This window comes from Saimiri boliviensis, chromosome 2 (assembly GCF_048565385.1).
Source record: "Saimiri boliviensis isolate mSaiBol1 chromosome 2, mSaiBol1.pri, whole genome shotgun sequence".
Classification (NCBI taxonomy): Eukaryota; Metazoa; Chordata; class Mammalia; order Primates; family Cebidae; genus Saimiri; species Saimiri boliviensis.
Genome location: NC_133450.1, coordinates 102,511,686 through 102,529,074, shown reverse-complemented (window position 1 = coordinate 102,529,074; position 17,389 = coordinate 102,511,686). Strand labels below are relative to the sequence as shown.

At 35.7% G+C, this 17,389-nt stretch overlaps 1 long non-coding RNA gene across 5 annotated transcripts in view; it reads left to right on the top strand.

Annotated features, from left to right (window-relative positions):
- Nucleotides 1–17,389, top strand: part of LOC141583629 (uncharacterized) — a 766,076-nt gene that overhangs the window by 663,810 nt on the left and 84,877 nt on the right. For all 5 annotated transcript variants that reach the window (XR_012516335.1, XR_012516336.1, XR_012516337.1 and 2 more), the window contains one exon: nucleotides 7,453–7,531. This is a non-coding gene — a long non-coding RNA (uncharacterized LOC141583629). The remainder of the gene's footprint in view (nucleotides 1–7,452; nucleotides 7,532–17,389) is intronic.

Genomic DNA, 17,389 nt, shown 5'->3' with positions numbered 1-17,389 from the left:
GTAAATGGAATTGTGTTCTTGATTTTGCTCTCAGCTTGAATGTTATTTGTGTATAAAAGTGCTACTGATTTTTGTAGAATAATTTTGTGTCCTGAAACTTTACTGAAGTCATTTATTAGTTCCAGGTGCCTTTCGGATGAGTCTTTAGTGTTTTTCAGGTATAGAATCATGTCATCCACAAAGAGAGATCGTTTGCTTTCTTCTGTTCCTGTTTGGATTCCTTTATTTCTTCCTTTTGCCTGATTGCTCTGGCTCTGACTTCCAGTACTATGATGACTAGGAGTGATAAGAGTGGGCATTCTTGTCTTGTTTCAGTTCTCAGTGGAAATAGTTCCAGCTTTTATTGGTCCAGCATGATGTTGGCTGTGGGTTTGTCAAAATGATTATTATTACTTTGACCTATGTTCCTTTGAGGACTAGTTTGTTGAGAGTTTTTAACATGAAAGGTTATTGTATTTTTTCAAAGATTTTACCATGTCTACTGAGATGATCATATTGTTTTTGTCTTTAATTCTGTTTTTATGGTAAGTTATATTTATTGTTTTGTGAATGTTGAACTAACTTTGCATCCCAGGAATAAAGCCTACTTGATTGTGGTGAATTAACTTTTTGATATACTACTGGATTAGGCATACTAGTATTTTGTTGAGGATTTTTGTGTCTATTAATATGTTAATCAATGATATTGGCATGTAGTTTTTGCTTTTTCCGTTGTGTCTGATAGAGTTTGGCTGTGTCCCCACCCAAATCTCATCTTGAATTATAGTTCCCATAATCCCCATATGTCATGGGAGGGACCTGGTGGGAGGTAATTGAATTATGGGGGCAGGTTCTCCTGGGCTGTTCTCATGATAATAAAAAATTTCATGAAATCTGATGGTTTTATAAAGGGCAGTTCCCCTGCACATGCTTTCTTGAATGCCACCATGTAAATAAAACATGCCTTTGCTCTTCCTTCACCTCTCACCATGATTGTGAGGCCTCCCTAGCCATGTGCAACAGTGAATGCATTAAACCTCTTTTTCTTCATAAATTACCAAAATCACTCAGTCTCAGGTATGTCTTTATTAGCAATGTAAGTACAGACTAACACAATTTCTTTTCCAAGTTTTGGTATTAGAGTGATTCTGGCTTCATATATTAAGGAGGAATCCCCCATCTTCAATTTCTTTTTTTTTTTAGATGAATTTTTGCTGTTGTTGCCCAGGCTGGAGTGCAATGGTGCAATCTTTGCTCACTGCAACCTTTGCCTCCCAGGTTCAAGCGATTCTCCTGCCTCAGCCTCCTGAGTAGCTGTGATTAAAGGCATATGCCACCGCACCCAGCTAATTTTTTTTTAATTTTAAGTGTTTCATCATGTTGGCCAGGCTGGTCTCAAACTCCTGACCTCAGGTGATCCTCCGGCCTTGGCCTCCCAAACTGCAGGGAATATAGGAATGAGCCACCATGCTCAGCCTCAACTTTTTGTAATAGTTTCAGTAGAATTGGTACCATCTTTTCTTTAAATGTGTGACAGAATTTGGCTGTGACTTTATCTGGTCGTGGACTTTTTTTGGTTATTGAGCCACCATGCCCATCCTCAATTTTTTGTAATAATTTCCGTAGAATTGGTACCATCTCTTCTTTAAATGTCTGATAGAATTTGGCTGTGACTCTATCTGGTCATGGGCTTTATTCGATTAGCAGGTTTTTATTACTGAGTCAATATCGGAACTTGATATTAATCTGTTCAGAATTTCAATGTCCTCCTGGTTCAATATTGGGAGGTTGTGCATTTCTAGGAATTTACCCATTTTCTCCAGATTTTCCAGTTTGTGTGCATAAATGTATTAATAATCATCTCTGAGAATCTTTTGTATTTATATGAAATTGGCTGTAATGTCACTTTTGTCATTTCTGACTGTGATTATTGGGATCTTCTCTCTTTTTTTGATTTGTAGTCTAGCTAGCAATCAACTGATTTTGTTTATCCTTTCAAAAAAAACTTTTATTTATTCTTTGTATGGATTTTTGGGTCTCAATTTTGTTCAGTCTGCTCTGATTTAGTTATTTTCTTCTGCTAGCTTTGGGCTACTTTGTTCTTGTTTTTCTAGTTCCTCTAGGTGTGATATTAGTTCATTAATTTGAGATCTTCCTAAATTTTTGAGGTATGCATTTAGTGCTATGAAATGTTCTCTTAATACTACTTCTGCTGTATTTCAGAGAGATTTTGTTATGTTGTGTCTCTTTTTTATTTGTTTCAAATAATTTGTTTAATTTTTGCCCAAAGTTCATTATTTACCCAAAAGTCATTCAGGAGAAAGTTGTTTAGTTTCTATGTAATTATGTGGTTTTGATAGATCTTGGTATTTGTTTTTATTTTTATTCCACTGTGGTCTGACAGTATCATTAGTATGATTTCAGTTTTTTTAAAATTCATTGAGACTTGCTTTACAACTGATCATGTGGTCAATCTCAGAGTATGTTCTGTATGCAGGTGAGAAGAATGTAAATTGTGTGGTTGATGGGTAAAGTGCTCTGTGGATGTATATTAGGTCCAGTTGGTCAAGTGTCGAATTTAAATCCAGAACTTCATTGTTAGTTTAATATCTTGATCTGTCTATTGAAGTCCCCCACTATTGTTCTGTGGCTGTTAAATTATTTCCCATGTCTAGAAGCAGTTGTTTTATGAATCTGTGTGCCAAAATTTTGGGTGCATCTATATTTATGATAGTTAAGTCTTCTTGTTGAATCAAACCCTTTATCATTATGTAATGCCTTTCTTTGTTCTTTTTTTGCTGTTGTTAGTTGAAAGTGTCTTTTATCTGATATAAAAATAGTGATGCCTGTTCTTTTTTGTTTTCCATTTGCATGATATATCTTTCTCTCACCCTTTCCTTTAATCCTATAGGTGTCATTATGTGCAAAATGGGTCTCTTGAAGACAGCAGATTGAGTCTTATTAAAATTTAATTTACAACTTTTTACCTTTTAAGTGAGGCGTTTAGATTGTTTACCTTCAAGATTAATATTGATATGTGAGATTTTGATCCTATTTGTGATGTTATTAGCTGGTTGCTTTATAGTTTGTATTGTGTGGTTGCTTTGTATGCTTACTCAGATATGTTCATAATCATGTTTCTTCAATTCTAATAGATACTGTCCTTTTGTTTCCATGTTTGAATTTTCTTAAGCTGTGGTCACAAACCTTTTTGGTACCAGGAACCAGTTTCATGAAGACAATTTTTCCATGGATGGTGAGGGATGTGGGGTGGATGATGGTTCTGGGATGAAACTGTTTCACCTCAAATCCAGGCATGAGTTAGATTCTCATAAGAAGCACACAACCTAGATCCCTCGCATGCACAGTTCACAATATGGTTTGTGCTCCTATAAAAATCTAATGTCACCACTGATCTGACAGGACGCAAAGCTCAGGCAGTTGTACTCCCTGGCCCACCAGTCACTTCCTGCTGTGCAGCTCAGTTACCTAACAGGCCATAGACTGGTACTGATCTATAGTCCAGGGGTTGAGGACCCTGCTTTTAAGGTCCCTTGTAAATGGTTTTATGGTCTCATGGTAATGAATTCCGTTAGCACTTACTAGAACAGATTTTCTTTCTTCTTCACTGATTTTATTTATCCTTCACTGATGAAGTTTAGCTTGGTGGGATACGAAATTCTTGGTTAGAATTTCATTGCTTTAAGAATCTTGATAATAAACTACCAATCTTTCCTGGCTTGTGAGATTTCTGCTGAGAAATCTGCTGTTAAACTGATGGGGTTCCCTTTGTATATGATCTGACCTTTCTCTTCAGTTCCCCTTGAGATTTTTTTTCTTAGCTTTGAGCTTGGACAGTCTGGTGACTCTGCCTTGGAAGTGTTGGGTTTGCATAGTATCTTGCAGATGTTTTCTGCGTTTCTTATATCTAGATGTCTACCTGTCTGTCAAAATTAGGCAATTTTTCTAGAAGTACTCCCTCACATATGTTTTCCAGGTTGTTTACATTTTCTTCTTCTCTTTCAGAAATGTCAGTAATTCCTAGACTTGGTTGCTTTACATAATCATGTCTTTCTTGAAGATTTTGTATGCTTTTAAAATTTTTTTCTTTTCTTTTTTTTTTTTTTTTTTTGGTCTGACTGAGTTAGTTTGAAAGATCAGTCTCCAGCTCTGAAATTTGTGCTGAAGTTCTTCTGCTTAGTCCAGTCTATTGATAAAGCTTTCAATTGTAGTTTGAAATTCCTCAGCTGAGTTTTTCAATTCCAGAAGCTCTGATTCTTTTTTTTTTTTTTTTTTTGAGACGGAGTTTCACTCTTGTTACCCAGGCTGGAGTGCAATGGCGCGATCTCGGCATACCGCGACCTCCGCCTCCTGGGCTCAGGCACTTCTTCTGCCTCAGCCTCCTAAGTAGCTGGGATTACAGGCACACGCCACCACACCCAGCCAGTATTTTTGTATTTTTAGTAGAGACGGGGTTTCGCCATGTTGACCATGATGGTCTCGATCTCTCAACCTTGTGATCCACCTGCCTCGGCCTCCCAAAGTGCTGGGATTATAGGCTTGAGCCACCGCGCCTGGCCTCATTTTTTTTTTAAGATGTGTAGCTCTTCCTTTATTTCCTGAATCAATTTAGAAGTTCCTTTGTGTTGACTTTAAACCTTGTCTTTATCTTCTTCATCTTCTTTGCAGTCCATGGTTTGAGTTCTTTATCTGTTATTTCTGAATTTCTCTTTTGGTTAGGGACCATTGCTGGAGAGCTAATGTGATCTTTTCATGATGTCACTACACTCATATTTTTTATGGTTCCAGAATTCTTGTGCTGATTTCTTCTCATCTGGACACACTGATACTTCTGATTTTTGTAATTAGTTTTGTTTGGATATAATTTTTAATTTTTATTTTTTCTTTTACTTTCCCTTTCACCATCCCCTCTCCAAGTGGTGTGACTATAGAAAATGCTGAGTAGGGTATTTTGGCTTTTCTTCCATAGCCCTATAACATCTTTGGGTAGGTTTTATATTAGGCTGTGCAATTCAATCTATAAGCCAGTAGATAGTGCTTATAGGTAAGGGCCAGCTGTAGCCAATGTGACTAGATATACACACCTGACTTTCATTTACTGGGAAAAGCTCTCTGTTGCCTCACTCAGTGGACTGATTCATGGAGTGTACAGTGGTCTGAGCTACCTGCTCAGCCCTGAGGTGGGGTGGGAGGGGCGTAAGGTGGGCCAGACATGGCAAGTACCCCAGTGGCATGCACACACACCAGTGCAGAGAGAGAATTCAGTGAGCAGTGACCAAGCACCCAGTGGTGTGCCTAGGTATGGAGACAGGAAAACTTCTTGACCCCAGGTTCTTAGAACAGGCAATGGGAGCAGCCTAAACTCTTAATCCAGGATAGTGTGTGATTCAGATACCTTTAGATCTGCCTAGGCATGAAATACAGAGAACCATTCTGTAACACAATCTCTGCACAGGAAAAGTGGGGCAGTTCAGGCTTGAAATCCAGGCAAACATGTGTTCTGACTGCCTGGGTATGAAGCAAAGAGGGTGCTGCTGCACTACAATCTCTGTTCAGGAAACGTGCGGTAGCTCAGACTGCCAATATGAGCAAGGAGGTGCTTTGAATGCCTGGAGATCTGCCTGGACTTGGAGTGGTGAAGTCCTCTCCCTGCACCAGGATCTTTGTAAAGGAAGAGTAGAATGAGTCAGGCTGCTGAACCAGGCAAGCAGGTGCTCTGAATGCCTGCAGATCTGCCTGAGCATGAACCAGAGAGAGTCCCACTGCACCACAATCTATGCACAGAAAGGGTGGGATGGATTAGGCTTCTGATCAAGGTGAGCAAGTTCTCCAACTACCTGGAGATTCACCTAGATGTAAAACATAGAGGGCCGCCTACACTAGTATCTCTGCACAGCAAGAGTGGGGCACCTCAGGTTGTTAGTCCATGCAAGCAGGTATTCTGGATGCCTATAGCAGGCATTTAAAAGAACTGAAAAATAAGAGAGAGAAGGATAAACCCCAATAACAGCAGAGAAATAAAATAGCTTTTCTACACAGGACTTGTAAATAAACTTGGCAAATATCAACATAGTCCCTGTAATCACGTGATGCTGTTTTCTGCTCATCAGAGAGGATTTCTTGCCCCTACTTTCTGAATTAGCAAGACTTTCCTTGTCCTTTCAAACTCTATCACTTTATCTCTATGTTCTTTTTGTTGGTGCTTATCCTCACCTGACATACTCTACATTCAGTTATTAATTTATTGCTATTAATTACAACATAATTATTAATTTATTGTGACTAAACTCTGAGTTTCATGCGACAGATAGTTTTTTGGCTGTTCTATCTTCAAAGCCTAGAACAGATATTGGCATAAAGTACTAGCTCAATCAATATTTAAAGAATAATTAACCCAATGAAAGAAATCATGCATCAATCTAGAGCAGGAGTTGGAAAATTACAGCCTGGCTCCTGCTTTTGTAAATAAAGTTCTATGGGAACACAGCCATATTCATTTACATATTGTCTATGGCCACTTTCTCACAACAACAACAAATTGCGGTAATTGTGATAGACCATATGGCCCACAGAGCTGACAATATTTACTATCTGAACCTTTACAGAGTAAGTGTTCTGTTTTAGAGCCCTAGCACACAAAAACTCAGAATTTATAATTGTAATTCTCATTTTCTAAAAATCATATCATAGATGCAGACTTAATTTTTTTTTGCTTTTCAGTATATGTACATATATTTATATATTTTTTGATATTTTTCTGAATGCCACATAAATGATGTCATAACATCTGTTCTTCTCCGATAGAAATTAATTTTCCCCACCCTTGTTAACTCTTCTTAAGGGGAAGAGCTGTAAGCTAAAAAACAAAATTCTGTAAAATTTCCTAGAAATATGTCTCCAAATTTAGATATAGAAGGTGTTTTATTCTAGTTAAAACACTGCCATTAACTTTATGTGTAAGCTTACATCATATAACTATCTAGAAGAACATATTTGTTGCCTGAAAAATGGGTTAGATTAATTTTCAAGGTGTTTCTGGCTTTAAAATTTTTGTATCAATGATTAGCTACATAAACACTGAAGATATAATTTTTGAAGACAAATAATAAGGTAGTTCAGTTAAATCAGTTCAGTGTATTTGCAAGCAGAAAATTATAAAACTGTGGTAAAATAAAAGGCATGTATTAGTGTATTATTCTTTCTATATCTAGCTGACAGAAAGAATGTGACAAAAACTAAACAGAACTGGGATTGTAGTTATCTGAACTGGACAGATGGAGTCTTGACATTGTGCAAATTAAGACTGAATAACTCAGATTTGTGTATTGTACTATGGAGTATTGTCATTGATTCGTCTTGACCTATAAGAGTCATATTACTTCATTTATGAAAGTATGTTCAGGAAGTTTGGAGTTCTTGTTATTCTAACAGAATGTCCATTTCCATTTTCAGTTATTTCTTGGAAGGAACGTGGATGGTATTTAGACTGAAGAACGAGATTCCTCCTCTTTTTGACTGAAGAATATTTAAGGTGAAGCATGAAAATTCTTGTTAATGAGAATTAATTTAGCCCTGCCAGGTGAAGGCTTGCTAGGAGTGGAGTATGTAACCTGAGGCCAGATTGAAGCAGTGGTCACTCTTAATAGAAATCATTATCAATTTTTTTTCTCCTTCCCCAAGTTTTCCTCAAAATTTTATTAACTGTTATAAATTTATATAACTTGTTTTTGACAGAAGATGCTATTTATTTTTCCATGGTACTAAACATTCTCCCCAAGACTACAGAATCAGCCACATTCACCTTTAGGAAAAAAAAGTTTGTCAGGAGACTTGCTAGCTGGAAAAAGCTGTTACTTTATTTCTGTTATACTGTTAGAGAATAGAGTGTAAGAAATGAAGAAACATCCAACCTGGATCAAATCCTGGCTCTATTGTTTCTTTAAACTATGGCTGAATTAGTGGCCAATTCAGTTTCTTCATTTGTTAAGTTCAAATAATAATTATACTTGTTTTATAAGGTTGTAACGTATTAGAAGATAATATTATAAAAATTACATAGCCTAGTGCCCAGACAAAGCAAGTGCTCAGTAACTAAGCTACATATTTTTCTAGTCATTATGAAATTTTCTGTAAATAAAATGATTTGTGAGTTAGGGATATAATATTCAAGAAATGTGAAGAAAAACTATGGAGTCAGATATAAGTGAGCAAACAAGTTTGGCCTGAAAATGAGGGAAGAAAAAGCTACAGACAATCAGACATAGATGAGGGCAAACAAGTTGAACCTAGGAAAATGCTCATAAGTATAAAAAAGTTGGGAAAAATAAGAAGAACTATTTTGGAAGACCACAGGAGAGGCCACATATTTTAAGAAATGAGATGTGTTTGACTTTAGTTAATGATGTAATGGAGTGTTTAAAAAGTGATTTGAAAATACAGTAGAGTTTAGAAAATCGTCATTTCAAAAGGATTAATGGAGCAGTGGTTAAAATTTGACAATGCAACATCAGAATAGTGTCCAATTTTTAGCTTTTGCCAGTTACTAAATGCGCAACTTTGGATAAGTTATTTAACTTCTCTGAGTTATAATTTTCTTACCTTTACAAATGAGAATACTATAATATATACAATACATTTGTTGGGAAGGGTCAATGAAATAATAAGTAAAACTTGTTGGTACTGAACTATTACTCAATATATAGCCACCATATATTATTCTTATTATCAGTTGTTATCTTCAGTATGTAAGTTTGAGAAGGATAGAATTAGCAGGTTATTATGTAAGAAATATGAGGCTCAAAAACATACAAATTATAGAGATTATATATGCCCTCAGTGACTTATCTGATTCTGTAAATGACAGAGAGATAAAACAGAGTTCAAATATTAGCTTGAGGGTTTCAAATAAAATCCTGGTTACTTAAAAAAAATCCTAAAAGTTGATCATCAATATAAATGTAAAACCTAAGACTATGAAAACGTCTAGAAGAAAATGGAATAGAAAATCATGGAAACTTAGGATAGGCAAAAGTTTCTTAAAACTCAAAAAGCATGAAACACAAAATACAAAAATTATTGCTCTATGGTACCTACCCAAATGAGTTGAAAGCATTGTTCCTCACAAAAACCTGCATATAGATATTCATAGATTTATTTATAACTGCCAGTCTTAGAATCAACCAAGATGGGTGGTTCTTCAGTGGGTGAATGAGTAAACTATAAGACATCCAGAGAAGAGAATACTATTCAGTAATAAAGAGAAATAAGCTATAAAACTATGAAAAGCAAAACAAGTCAATTTGACAAATTTATATGCTATATAATTCCAACTATGTGATATTCTGGAAAAGGCAAAACTATGGAGACAGCAAAAAGGTAGAATGGAGAGCAATAACTAGGCAATGCACAGATTTACTCTGAGCAGTAAAAAATATTCTGTATGGTATTATGTAGTAAATACATGTGACTGGGCATTTGTTCAAACCCACAGAAGATACAATACCAAGAGTAAACCTTAATATAAACTATTGACTTTGTGTGATTATGATGTAGATATAAGTTCATCAATTGTAGTAAATGTACCACCTGATGGGGGAAGTAGGTAATGGGGGAATATATTCCCTGATATATATAGATAGATAGATAGATAGATAGATAGATAGATAGATAGATCAGGGAAATGGACTGTATAGGAAGTCTCCGTAACTTTCTCTCAATTTTGCTGTGAACCTAAAACTGCTCTTGTAGAGCAATGTCTTAAAAATTCATATAGTGGACTTAATCAAAACAAAGAAATTTCTCTTTAAAATACACTATTAAGAAAATGAAAATGCAGGTCACATGTTAGAAGAAAACATCTCACATATATCAATGAACTTTTTAGTTTATTATATGTAAAAACTCTTACAACACATAGTAAGACATGCACATAATAAAAGATAGGTAAAATATTTGAAGACACGTCGCAAAAGAAGATATATTAATTACCGAAAGCATATGACAAGATTTTCAGCAACATGGGTAATCAAGAAAATGTAAGATGAAGTCCTAATGAGACAATACTTTTTTAGAATGACTAAAATAAAACAACACTATGCCAGGTATTGGTGAAGATATGAAGAAACTGGAACTAGACTTGGTAAGACTGTAAAATGGCACAATCAGTTTGAAAGCAAGTTTTGTAGTTTCTTAGGAAAATAAATATTCACCTACCATACAATCTGTTCTGCTTCTAGGCATTTACCAAAAAGAAATGATGACATATGTCTACACCAAGGCCTGTATTTCTATGTTCATAGATGCTTTACTTTTTTTTTTTTTTTTTTTTTTTTTTTTTTTTGAGACGGAGTTTCGCTCTTGTTACCCAGGCTGGAGTGCAATGGCGCGATCTCGGCTCACCGCAACCTCCGCCTCCTGGGCTCAGGCAATTCTCCTGCCTCAGCCTCCTGAGTAGCTGGGATTACAGGCACGCGCCACCATGCCCAGCTAATTTTTTGTATTTTTAGTAGAGATGGGGTTTCACCATGTTGACCAGGATGGTCTTGATCTCTCAACCTCGTGATCCACCCGCCTCGGCCTCCCAAAGTGCTGGGATTACAGGCTTGAGCCACCGCGCCCGGCCTAGATGCTTTACTTTTAAGAACCCCAAGCTGAAAACAACCCATATGTCCATCAGCAAGTGAATGGGCAATACTTTGGTACCATAAAATGGAATAATACTTTCCAATAAAAAAGTATAAATTACTCGTATATGTAACAACATGAGTGAGACTTGAAATCACTATCATTAAGTGATAGGAGCTAGAGCAAAAATTAAAATGTACTGTGTCATCCCATTTATATAAAATTCTACAAAGTGTAAATCAATTTATAGCCACAGAAAGCAAATCAGCATTTGCCTTGGAATTGGTTGGAAAATGATAGGGCAGGAGTGCTTACAAATGGGCATAAGAAAACATTTGACCTTGATTGTAGTAATGGTTTTATGAGTTTGTATTAGTTCATTCTCACACTGCTGTAAAGAATACTACCTGAAACTGGCTAATTTATAAAGGCAAGAAGTTTAATTGACTCAGTTCTGCATTACTAGAGAGAATTCAGAAAATTTACCATCATGATGGAATGTGAAAGGGCAAGCAGACATCTTCACAAGGCAGCAGGAGAAAGTGAGTGCAAGTGGGAGAAATGCCAGACGCTTATAAAACCATCAGATCTTGTGAGACTCACTCATTATTGGGAAAACACCATAGGGGAAACCACCCCCATAATCCAATCACTCCTCTCCCTTGATACATGGGATTACAGTTCAAGATGAGAGATGAAATTTGGGTGGGGACACAGAGCCAAACCATATCAGAGCGTATAGATGTGTCAAAACGCAACAAATTATGGCCATTAAATATGTGTAGCTTATTGCATGTCAGTTATACCCCAGTAAAGTTTAAAATAAACATTGGAATTAATATAATATAGTGAGAGTCCATTGGACACTCAATGATGTTGGTATTATTGCCTATTCAGTAAGATCTGAGTTTGACATGACAAACTGATATTCAGATACCTTGAATTGTCAGTAGTCTACTCTCTAGTTGCTTTTGTGTGCAGTCTTCATATGCTGAATTTTTTAAAAGAAAATATCGAGTTGTTTTATAATCAGAATAAAAATGTTGTCTTCAAGACACAGAAGTTTTCAATTGCTGCCCTTTTTAGAATACACCACCTACATTTTTAGAAATTGCTAGAAGAAAAGGATTTCTTTTTTTGAAAGGAATAAGACTAAAATATTTATAAGGGAGGACTTTCTCATAAAAATCATCACCCATCTTAGAAAATTGCTTGATTTTCCTTTTTTCTCCTCACAGAAAATGGGTGGAAAAGTATAATTTATGGTTTCTCCTTTCATAATAATATTATATACTCCTCATAATTTACATTCAAATAAATATCACAAGATTTTTTAAGTGTTTTCCTAAATTTTTGATTGAGTTGGTAAAAATATCTGCTTATACAATAGTAGTAACTAGAAACTTACCTTAAAAGGAATCTTTCTGTGTCATTCATTGAGAAGTCTGCGTGAATGTTGGTATATTCCTGGAGAGCAATAGCATGTGGAAAAATCTTTGTGAGCAACAAGGAAACTAACTAAAGACCAGTTGAAATCAGCTATAACCACTGAGAATATGAAATCCAACATAAGAAAGTTAAAAAAAAGATTTCTCAGCAAAAACTGACTCTACTAACCAGTATTTGCTGACATTTTCTTAGAAAAATACTGTAAATTATTAATCTGCATGTACTTAGTTGGATTGGGGCTGTTTAGAAGCTTTGCTATTGTTTATTTGAAGTTTTATAGTCTAGGTTTTTAGTGAGAAATAGATTGTAAGGTATTTATCTCTTTCTAATTTTAAATATGAGTGGTATTGTTTATGCATCAGAAAATGGCATCTTGCAGTAGTTAAGAATTTTTTAAATATTTGTAAGTCTTCTTTCACACACACATGTTTTAGCATCAGTAAGAACTTTTCTATCAAATATTTTTGGGGGTATTACGGTTTTAAACATATTAACTAACATAAATTTAAAGAATGACAACCACATCATTTCATAAAAGCTATCTCTTAGTTAACAAAAACTCATCATATAAATGTCTGTATAATATTTTTCACTTTAAAATACCTGAAGCTTGACAATAAAACTTTTGTTTAAAAGATTTCATCAATAAGTAGAGTTCTTGTGACCAGGCCTAAAAAGTACAGCTAGTGCTCGACTTACGACCATGGTCGGGACCGCGAAATGGTCGTAACATGATTTGGGCATAAGTTGAGTTGGCTATATGTACAGTTGAAATGGTGCACATGGAGATGGTGGTGCTGCCAGAAGCTGGTCTGCACTGTTGTATGCCCAGCTGGGCAACGTTTGCGCTGCCAGACGCGGAGCAGTTGTAGCTAGCGATTGTGGTCATGGTTGTAAAGTCGAATGGTCGTAAGTTGCATAGGTCGTAAGTCGATCAATACCTGTAAAACATATTTTCTGTCTGTGACTGATTAATGAAGTGATTAATATCCCTAGTCTGTAGGTGCTTTGTTTCTCTGAACTGGACATTGTGCATACAACTTACAGAGCTTCAGAATAATTCAAAACCACAAGACTTTATGTCCATGAAACCATTTTAATTTTTATTTATCTAGAACAGTCTTACTATATATTAAAGGGTATGTGCTATTAATTGATGGCATTGGAACTATGTCGAGTCCTGTATTTGGGCATGTATATTAAAGGAAGCAGAAATCACTCACTTCAAAGTCTTAGAGAATGTTTAATGAAGATAAATGATTACACTGAAGATAGAAGTGCCAAAAGACCAAACAAACCCAAAATTATGAATAATAAGAGGTACTCCTCTTGCTAGTGCTATAGGAACTAAATGCAGATTTTGTCATCAGAGCTGAAAAATCTGAGCCATTTGGCAGAATTGAGGCTGAGGAAGAGATGTTAAATGCCACAGCAAATGGTGGGATACCTAAGTTTCTCTCCTACTCTTACCGCTCCCAACTTCCATGGGAGTCTGCTACTGGTGCTCTTTCCACAAATCCAGAAGGCGGTTTCCTGTCAGAAGTGTGAAGCATTGGTAGAGAACAAATCTGAAAGCAAAACAGGTGTCTGTTTAGCCAGAATGCACATGAGAAATGAATTTAGTACACATAGATGAGGAGAAAAGAAGTAATAAGAATCATAGCATTTGGCTTATATAAATCATATTATTGTACGAATTCTCTTAAGTGCTATGGAAACATCACAAGCATTGGAATGGATCGTGAAGAACAAGTTACATTATATACTGCCACTTTTCTCTGTAACAAGGCTGGCATTAGAAATTAAGCTTTACACAACTTCTGGGATTGGATACCAAATAATCACAATCAGACTAAGAAAAAAATAAAATTTTTCAATGATTGATCATTATTATATCTAATTCTGATAAACTTTTAGATAACTTGGCCTTATAAAGGCCTTGGCTCACATTTTTGCAGGCTATACAAGAAGCTATGGTATCAGCATCTGTTTCTCAGGCCTCAGGAAGCTTTCACTTATGGTATAAGGTGAAAGGGAGTAGGTATCACATGGCAAGAGAGGAAGAATGCAGGGAGAGAGGTGCCAGGCTCTTTATAACAATCAGTTCCCCTGGAAGCTAATAAAGTGAGAACACACTCTTCCTTCATGACCCAAACACCTCCCATTAGGACCCAACTCTAACATTTGGGATCAAATTTTAATATGAGATTTGCAGGGGACAAATGTCCAAACTTAAAATGTGTGCTGAAATTAAAGAGACAAATTAATTTTCTACTTAAAATATCTAAAAATTGTTTAATATTTCATGATTCTTTAGCTAAAAATTAACATAATTTATTTTTATTATGCATTTTTTTCATATTCTCTTAAAGTGCATTCCTGAAAAAAGTTACAAACTTTGTTCAAAATAGTGATGTATTTAAAATTTCTTTCAGTAAATTAGAGACAATTTTAATTTTGGCCAAGGTTTATAAATAGCTTTGGAATAAAACTACACTTTTCAGGCCTAGTGTCTTGGGAAGACTCACAGTTCACTGAATAAATTTCTATTCTCTTCTATTAGTTATCTCTAGAAAAGCAACATTTTCACTATAGAATAAATAAAATGACACATTATTCACCTAGTAATATTATATTAAGAAATATTTCACTGTATTCAGAAAGTTTTTTTTTATTTATTTAAAAATGGTTAGTTTCATTTGCCTATGGATAAAACAGTCCAGTCATCAGCTCTTTCAAGTATAGGTGAACAACAATGAAGCTATTTGGAGAAAATACTTTCAAAATTTTTCTTCTTGTGTCTAAATATTGGAGTTGTTTTATTACAGTGTGGGTTTAATTTTCTCTTCCATAGATGATTGCCTTGGTCTTTCACTTTTTGCTTGAATGTTTCAGTCCCATGTCTATGCAACATGTGTTCCAGAAAATGGAGGAAGTCGGTTTTACTATATATGATAAAGCCTTGCAAATTAGTAGCCCACCATTTCGCTGTTCGGCCCACACGACGTGCAGAAGAAATAATAATCTTTGATCAAAAGTTAGAAACTTGGGAATTCACACACAGACACACACACACATACAATCTCACACACAGAGTAAATTGCCTGCTGATTTTGAAACCTCAGACGTGGCTATCCTCTTCCAATATTCCTCTTACCAACAATCCACTGCTTCTTTGGATTTTATACAGGGCATACCTTTTCCACTTCTCCAAGGCCGCTGTCACTTTGTCATTGGGTTTGCTCATTCAGTGAAATGGGTCAGATATTATTACCTGCATGCATGGCACCTGTATGCCTTTGAATTTTCCATCAGTGCCACGAGGCAAGATTAGATTAGATTAGAACTCCGGTGTCCTCCAAGCTGATTGTCAGATCCTACTAGTTTATACAAATGGAGTTCGTAATTTTTTTTTTTTTTTTGTAACTTTCATTTTGATTTTAAGGGTACGTGTGCAGGTTTGTTACTTAAGTAAGCTTGTGTCATGGAAGTTTGTTGTACAGATTATTTCCTCACCCAAGTATTAAGCATAGTACCCATTAATTATTTTTTCTAATCCTCTCCCTCCTCCTACTCTCAACCCTCCAATAGGCTCCAGTGTGTGTTGTTCCCCTCTATGCGTGCATGTGTTTTCGTCATTTAGCCTCCAGTGATAACTGAGAAAATCCAGTATTTGGTTTTCTGTCCCTGCATTAGTTTGCTAAAAATAATGGCTTTTAGCCCCATCCATGTTCCTGCAAAGGACATTATCTTGTTCTTTTTTATGTCTGCACAGTGCTCCATGGTGTACATGTAGCACATTTTCTTTATCTGGTTTATCAGTGATGGGCATTCGGGTTGATTCTGTCTTTGCTATTGTGAATAGTGCTGCAATGAACATATGCATCCATGTGTCTTTATAAGAGAACAAGTTATAGTCCTCTGGGTGTATACCAAGTAATGGGATTGCTGGCTCAAATGGTATGTCTGTCTTTAGGTCTTTGAAGAATCACCACACTGTCTTTCACAACAGTTGAATACCCACCAACAGTGTATAAGCATTCCTTTTTCTCCACAACCTCACCAGCATCTGTTATTTTTAGACTTTTTAATACTAGCTATTCTGACTGGTATAAGATGATATCTCATTGTGGTTTTGATTTGCATTTCTCCAATGACCAGTGATGTTGAGCATTCTTTTATGTGATCGTTGGCCACATGTATGCCTTCTTTAGAAAAGCCTTGTCCATGTACTTTGCCCAGTTTTTAGTGAAAATTTTTAATGTAAATTTGTTTAAGTTCTTTATAGATGCTGGGTATTAGACCTTTGTCAGATGTATAACTTGCAAATATTTTCTCCCATTCTGTAGGTTGTCGGCTTGTTGATAGCTTCTTTTCTGTGCAGAAACTCTTTAGTTTAATTAGATCACATTTGTCCATTTTTGCTTTGCTTGTGATTGCCTCTGGTGTCTTTTTCATGAAATATTTGCCATGCCTATGTCCTGAATGTCATTTCCCAGGTTGACTTCCAGGATTTTGTAGTTTGGGGTCTTATATTTAAGTACTGCATCTGCCTTGAGTTAATTTTTGTACATTACGTAAGAAAGGGGTTCAGTTGCAATCTTCTGCATATGGCTAGCCAGATATCCCAGCTCATTTATTGAACAGAGAATCCTTTCCTTATCGTTTGTTTTTATCAATTTCATCCAAGTGATCTTTGATGAAAGATCACTTTGTGTGGTCTTATTTATGGGTTATCTAGTCTCTTCTATTGGTCTATGTAGCTGTTTTTGTACCAGTACTATGCTGTTCTGGTTACTGTAGAACTGTAGTATAGTTTGAAGTCAGGTAGCATGATGCCTCCAGCTTTGTTCTTTTTGCAGAGGATTACTTTGGCTATTTGGGCTCTTTTTTGGTTCTGTATAAATTTTTAAATAGTTTTTTCTAGTTCTGTGAAAACCCCAATGGTAATTTAATAGGAATAACACTGAATTTATATATTGCTTTGGGTAGTATGGCCATATTAACAATACTAATTCTTTCTATACCTGAGCATGGAAAGTTTTTCCATTTGTTTGTGTCATCTCTGATTTCTTAGAGTAGTCATTTGTAGTAATCCTTCACTTCCCTCATTAGTTGTATCCCTAGACATCAAGTAGACTTTATCCCTGGGTTGCAAGATTGGTTCAACATGTACAAATCAATAAATGTGATTCATCTCATAAACAGAACTAAAGACAAAAATCACATGTTCATCTAAATGGATGCAGAAAAGACTTTTGGTAAAATTCAACATCCATTCATGTTGGGGCCTTTGAAAGATAATTAGTTTTAGATG